Raw genomic sequence first — 6,470 nt, 5'->3', positions numbered from 1 at the left:
CTGCGCCATTTGTTGGGGTCCAACCCCAGCAGGTCCAGGGGTTCCCAAAGGTGTATATAGAGTCGGCGGAGAAGGAATGACACAGAGACAGCATTCAGTTGGTCAGCAGCCTAGCCAGGTTCTCTAGCCAGGATCTCCAGCCCAGTTCTGTAACCACTGTTTATTTGTAATAAATAATTACACAATCAACAAAAAAAAAAAAAAAAAAAAAAAAAAGACCCGGCTTCCCCAAGTTCTGGGTCCCTCCCTGCCTTGCCACCGGGGATGCAATCTGGTCCCCTGTGGCCAGGCAGGAAGGCTTCCGCGTGTTCTGGGTCCCTCCCTGCCTCGCAGGGTCACCAATCACCGCCGGGGTGGGGGGCAGGGAAGAGGCAGATGCTGGCAGCCTCTTCACAGCCCCACCCGGCTTCTCCAATCACCAGGTGGGGGGCAGGCCTTTGCCCCGGTTCTCTGATCCAGGGCGGGGGCAGGGCTACCCGGCTCTTGCCTCCTGGGTTTCTGATCACTGCCATCGTCGTTTTTCTGTCCTTCCCCTTTTGCCTCCCAGCATCGCATCTACATAAGCAAATTAACCACCATCTTTGTTGGTGGTTAATTTGCATATCACCCTGATTAGCCAATGGGAAGTGTAGTGGAGGTATGGTTAATTACCCTTTTTGTCTTTTATTAGATAGGATGATGTAAGCAATCAGGGAAGAGTGGTTGGTCATTTGGACCTACTCATAAGTTTCTTTTTGGGCCAATTTACAGACTGTTCTAACCATTTCTTTCTATTTTGTCAAACAGCTACATTCTGTGCTTCCATAATGTTATCTTTTAAATCTCCAAGTGCTTCAGCTGGTAGCATAGGTGCTTCCATTAGAGGCTGAGATGGTTTTAATGCTACTAACTTAGCAGCAGTGTCAACCAAATGATGACCTTTTTTTAAATTCCATGTCTGCCATTGAATGTCCAGGATCTTTTGTAATTGGTAAGGACTTAGGCAATTGATTAGCCTCTAAGAATTCTAAAGCATTAGAACTGTTTTTTTGTCTTTTGTCTGGAAGACAAAATCCAATTCTTGACTAAATCCCTCCTGAGTGAGAGAATCCTTTCTGTTTCCATAGCATACCAAAGTCTTGGACAACACCAAAAGGTGTCCACTGACAGTATAAATGTTAGCAGTGTTACCTCTGGCCATATTGCAAGCTCAAATTAATGCAGAGTTCTGCTTGATGAGTAGAAGTTGCCTGAGGCATTGAACTGGCCTTAGTGGTTGCATTTAGAGCAGTGGTTCTCAACCTTGGCTGCACCTTAGAATCACCTGGGAATCTTTTTAAAATCCTGATTTCTGGGCCTCATCCTCCGGAAGAGAGATAACTGCATAGCCTTCTTGATTGTGGCCTGCATCTTTTAGGTAAGAGCAATCAGTAAACCAAACCAATTTAGCATTTTTGAGAGGTGCTTCCTATAAATCAATTTAAGGAGTTAGTCTTCTGTCTGTTAACGTCAGGCACTCAGGAGGGATTTAGTCAGCAGAGGGAAGAGAGTAGATAGGAGGACTCAGAGTATTACAATGAACAAGTCACATTAGCTAAAGACAATGAAAGAACTCCATAGGAGGTTAGTCTGCTAGCAGAAAGGGGCTGATTATGATGAAAGTAAGACTTCCATTGAATGAGGCACATAGTCATTGGGGGGTCCATTACTGTCTCTCTTAAATGCTGTAGTAAATTGGCAGTGGCTGGAATAGCTCTCACACAGGGAGGGAGACCTTTGGCCACCAGCTCTAATTGTTGCCTCTAGTATCCAAGGGTCTATGTTGGCTTCATGTTGCTGAGCTAAGTCACCTAAGGCATTTCTCTCTCTTTCACAAACAAAGAGGAAAAGGAAGATTGACAATTAGGATGTCTCAAAGCAGGAGGGGCTTAAAGACTGCTTAATTACCCTTTTTTAAAAAATATATTTTATTGATTTTTTACAGAGAGGAAGGGAGAGAGATAGTTAGAAACATCGATGAGAGAGAGACATCGATCAGCCACCTCCTGCACATCTCCTACTGGGGATGTGCCCGCAACCTAGGTACATGCCCTTGACCGGAATCGAACCTAGGACCTTTCAGTCCGCAGGCCGACGCTCTATCCACTGAGCCAAACCGGTTTCGGCAAGACTGCCTTTTCTTTCTTTGAAGGCTTTATGGGATTCCTCTGTCTATGTGAAGGCCCTTTGTCTGTTCAGCCTTGAGAAGAGAGTGTAAATGTTGAGTCAAGACAGAAAATTAGAATCCATTTTCTACACTAGCAGCACAAACCTAGGAATCTCCTGAGTTGCCATTTAGTCTTGGCAATAGGAAAATTAAAAATCCTCTGGGTTCTATCAGAATCCAATGTGAGACCATTATCAGTAACTACATATTTAACTTGAATTTTATAGAACTGAAGTTTTTCTTTGATACCTCATGTTGCTTTGTTGATAAGTCCTCTTGAGGTTCATTCCTTAACCCTTTGTATGCCATAAGCATCTATAGATGCTTTAAAATCATTTTTTATGATAATTTTCAACTGAAAATGTTCAAAAACACCCGAATTGTGAGTAATATATTTATTTTTATAATATTCATTGTAAATTAATTTTTTAAATTTAATTCAAAATATTGTGGCAGGTGGGGATGGTTTCCATTTTGGATGCGTGGCAGTTAATTGGTTAAAAACTCAAGATATAAGAATATTTCCCCCTTTTAGAAAAAAAAATGGGATTTGTAAGATTCAAGAAAGTTTCATCCTAGGAGATCAATAAGGGCTGAGGGAACCCAAATAAATCAGTGGATTTTTAAAATAGATCCAAGTTGAAAAAGAATTGGAGGGGATTTAGAGATAGTCATGGGTTAATTGTGAACTCCTACCATTTTTTATGGTTTTAGGAAGTGTTGGGGAGCACAAGAGACTTGTTGGAAAGTTGTATAGAGGACATTCTGAGAAAAGGGAAGTGTGTGGAAGGCCACCTGCCCTGTTTATAGGAATTCTGACTTAGGGGAGACTTTTGGGGGTGTCGAAGGCGGCGCCCCTAATTATTCCTTGACCTTTCCAAACAAGTCTGTGCATATGCAGACCCCCAGCTGTTTACGGGAATCCTTATGCTTAATTCTTGGATGCCCTGGCCTAGAGGACAATGTAAACACATGTGTCCTCCCAAGATTACTCACCCTACTGATTGCATCTAAAGATAAAAATTCCAATAAAAGCCTAAGGAGGCAGGCAATCGAGGCGGCCTGGCTTCTTAAGCCTGGAGGCCCCTTAGCCTTCTGCCCCACAGTGAAACTGTGTGGGAGGAACCTGTTCATCCGTCATTCAGGGGCTGCTGGTCAGCCTCCGCAAGGAAGGGAATGGTGAGGCTGGTGGGGTATCTAGTAGGGTCGTAGTTATCTCATCCCCAATAGACAGATGAATTTCTCTTAAAAAATTAGTTAGGAGCATAGGAAAAAAAAAAAATCCCCTTTTGATCTTTGAAGCGGTCCTATTGCTGAGAAAATTTAGGTTGGAATCCTTGAGAAGGATTTGCAAACTTTATGGGCTGTTGGCCTTGTAATTGCCTTTTTGAGCTTTAAACATCTCTCCCCCCCCTCCCCCCCCAAATGTTCAGGCTTTTTGCGATAATTATAAACTCCTTTGAATGGTGGTTTGCCTTGGGGATCTTGAAAGGTAGATTTAGCTGATAATTGTAGGCTTATTACTCGAGTTGCCTAAATTGAGGACTTAGGGGTATATAGCTTTCTTTTTTTTTTATATCTTTTTGGATAGCTCAGGAGAATCACTCAGCATAATTTACTAAATCATGGGTTTGCATTGTGGCCCAATTAGTTGTACCTTTTTTTTTTTAACCTGTTGTTCAAGTTCATCTTATAGACCTTCAACAAAAGCTACATTAAAAAGCATTGAGGTGACATCATTGACTTCATCTATGCCAAAATACTGATTTAAAACTTTCAAATCTATCACAATAATCAAAAACAGTTTCAATCTGGAGGGCCTGTGGGAGGAGCTCTCATGACCTATGTCAGTTGCAAAAGCCCTTTCAGAAGAACTCTATGGTCATAACAGCCCCACCCCTGTCCCTTTTTCCCTCTATATAAGAACTTTTACCACCCTGTGTTCCCCCCGGGCCTTGCACATGGCGCACCATGGCTAGAGGCACAAAATTGCAATTCTTTCTTTTTCTCCCAATAACTCTTTCTTAAGGAAGACTTAGCCAACTTTTTTGTTTACAGTCAACAGTATGAAATAAAATTTGTTTTTGTTTCCTGTTAATCTGTTTGATGTCAATTTAATTATTAGATTAGCCAACAGAATGTAGAAGGGTAGGGGAAAGTTTTTCCTCCACTATAAAATATAATTATTTATTTTCTCACACACACACACACACACACACACACACACACACACACACACCCGGGGACCAAGCCCATAACCTGGGCAAGTGCCCTAACCAGGAATCGAACCGTGCATGACCTCTTGGTTCATAGGTTGACACTCAGCCACTGAGTTACACCAGCCAGGCTCTCCTGTTAATGTCTTATATTATAGAGTGGTCTTAGCCAGGAACACAGAAGGGTAGAAGGAAATTTTTTCTCCTGTACACGAAGATCCAACAAGAAATCTATTACCTGAAAGAGGACCCTAACCCAATCATCTTGGCATCCGATCTCAAAATTTCAGCCTCTAGAACTCTGAAAAATAATATTGCTTATAAGCTGCCCAGTCTATGGCATTTTGTTATAGTAGTCTGAAAAGACTAAGACACATGGCAGAGTCAATTTCTGAATAGAATTCTAAACCAGGAAGAAAAAAAAGAAAAGTTGTTGGAACTAGAAAAATTTGAATGGAGTCCATAGATTAGATGCTTGTGTTGTCACAATGTTGATTTTCTGATTGGGTTATAGGGTTGTGATGTAAGAGAGTGTCCTTATTTTTAGGAGTTACACATTAGTATTTAGGGGTAATGGGGCATCATGTCAGTGTGTGTGTGTGTGTGTGTGTGTGTGTGTGTGTGTATGCCTATCCCTATACATATACATAGAGAATGGGGAGGGAGAGGAGTGTTGAGATAATGTAGTAAACAGGAATGTGAAGAGAAGAAGCTGGAGTTCTTTATACTGCTCTTGTAACTTTTCTGCAGATTCAAAACTATTTCAAAATTTATAAAAAACACACACACTTGCTTGATAAAAAAGCAAACAAAAATTTATGACCTGCCCTAACCGGTTTGGCTCAGTGGATAGAGTGTCAGCCTGGGGACCCAAGGGTCCCAGGTTTGGTTCCGGTCAAGGGCATGTACCTTGGTTGTGGGCACATCCCCAATAAGGAGTGTGCAGGAGGCAGCTGATCGATGTTTCTCTCTCATCGATCTTTTTAACTCTCTATCCCTCTCCCTTCCTCTCTGTAAAAAATCAATAAAATATATTAAAAAAAAATTTATGACCTGAACCACAAACCTCACAGGAAAGAAGAAGAACAGAAACTTAGAGTCCCAAATTAAACAAACAAAAAACCCAAACCTTAAATAATGGTGCTGAGATAAGTCCTGAAATAAAAATTATTGTTTTATTCATCCAATCCTTTTTTTGTTGATTTTCACCATGTGGCAGGCCTGTGACAGGTGCTGAATTAGACACCAAGATGAATAAGACAGAAGCCCCAATGAAGGAGACAGATATGTATAAACATGACCAGAAACTCCAGCCAAGGTATACAAGGAATCCATGCTTTAATCACCCACTCTGGTCAAAAGATAATGGCAATTACTGGTGTTAAACAAGGACACACAGACCAGAGACAGTTCTAATACCTTAGCAGCCAATGTAAACAAAGCAAAACCTAAGCCTGTAAATGCCTCAAAGTTAAGAAATCAACACCTATAAAGACTACCAAACACAACCAACCAACCAATCTTTCCCAAATAATGCAAATGCTTAAGCCACAGCCAATCAAACATTTCCTTCTTTTCTCTATAAAAGTTTCCCCCCTAATTTCTTCCAGTGAATTGCTCCTAACCACTTCTGGTTTGTTGTTACCCAATTTGAGTAGATTTTTATTTAAATAAACTCCTAAAATGTTTAATGTGCCTCAGTCTAACTTCTAACACAAGTAAAACATTAAAAGAGAAAACCAAAGATACATAGCTGAGCTCAGAAACCGGGCAAACATTTCTATGGGCCAGAAGCTTAGCAGTGAACAGAGTTGAAGGGACGGGCTCTGGGCTTGGAAACAGACACTGTGGCCAGAGTTAAGAACCTGCCAGAAAAGCTGACTGAAAACAAGCCCTATATGAGCTGGAAGAGTAGGGATGGGGGAAAATGTTGCCTTGTGCCAAGCTCACAGCTGGAAGCCAGGACTGGGGTAGGGATCTTCCCCATCAGTGAAAGGAAGTTAGAAACAAAAGAAAACTTTGAATTGGGCAATTAGAAAAATGTAGGATTTTGAAGAGGGGAAAACATC

The sequence above is a fragment of the Myotis davidii genome, unplaced genomic scaffold, assembly GCF_000327345.1.
Source record: "Myotis davidii unplaced genomic scaffold, ASM32734v1 scaffold448, whole genome shotgun sequence".
Lineage (NCBI taxonomy): Eukaryota > Metazoa > Chordata > Mammalia > Chiroptera > Vespertilionidae > Myotis > Myotis davidii.
The sequence above is the reverse complement of the archived record's forward strand: the minus strand, read 5'-3'. Positions refer to the sequence as shown.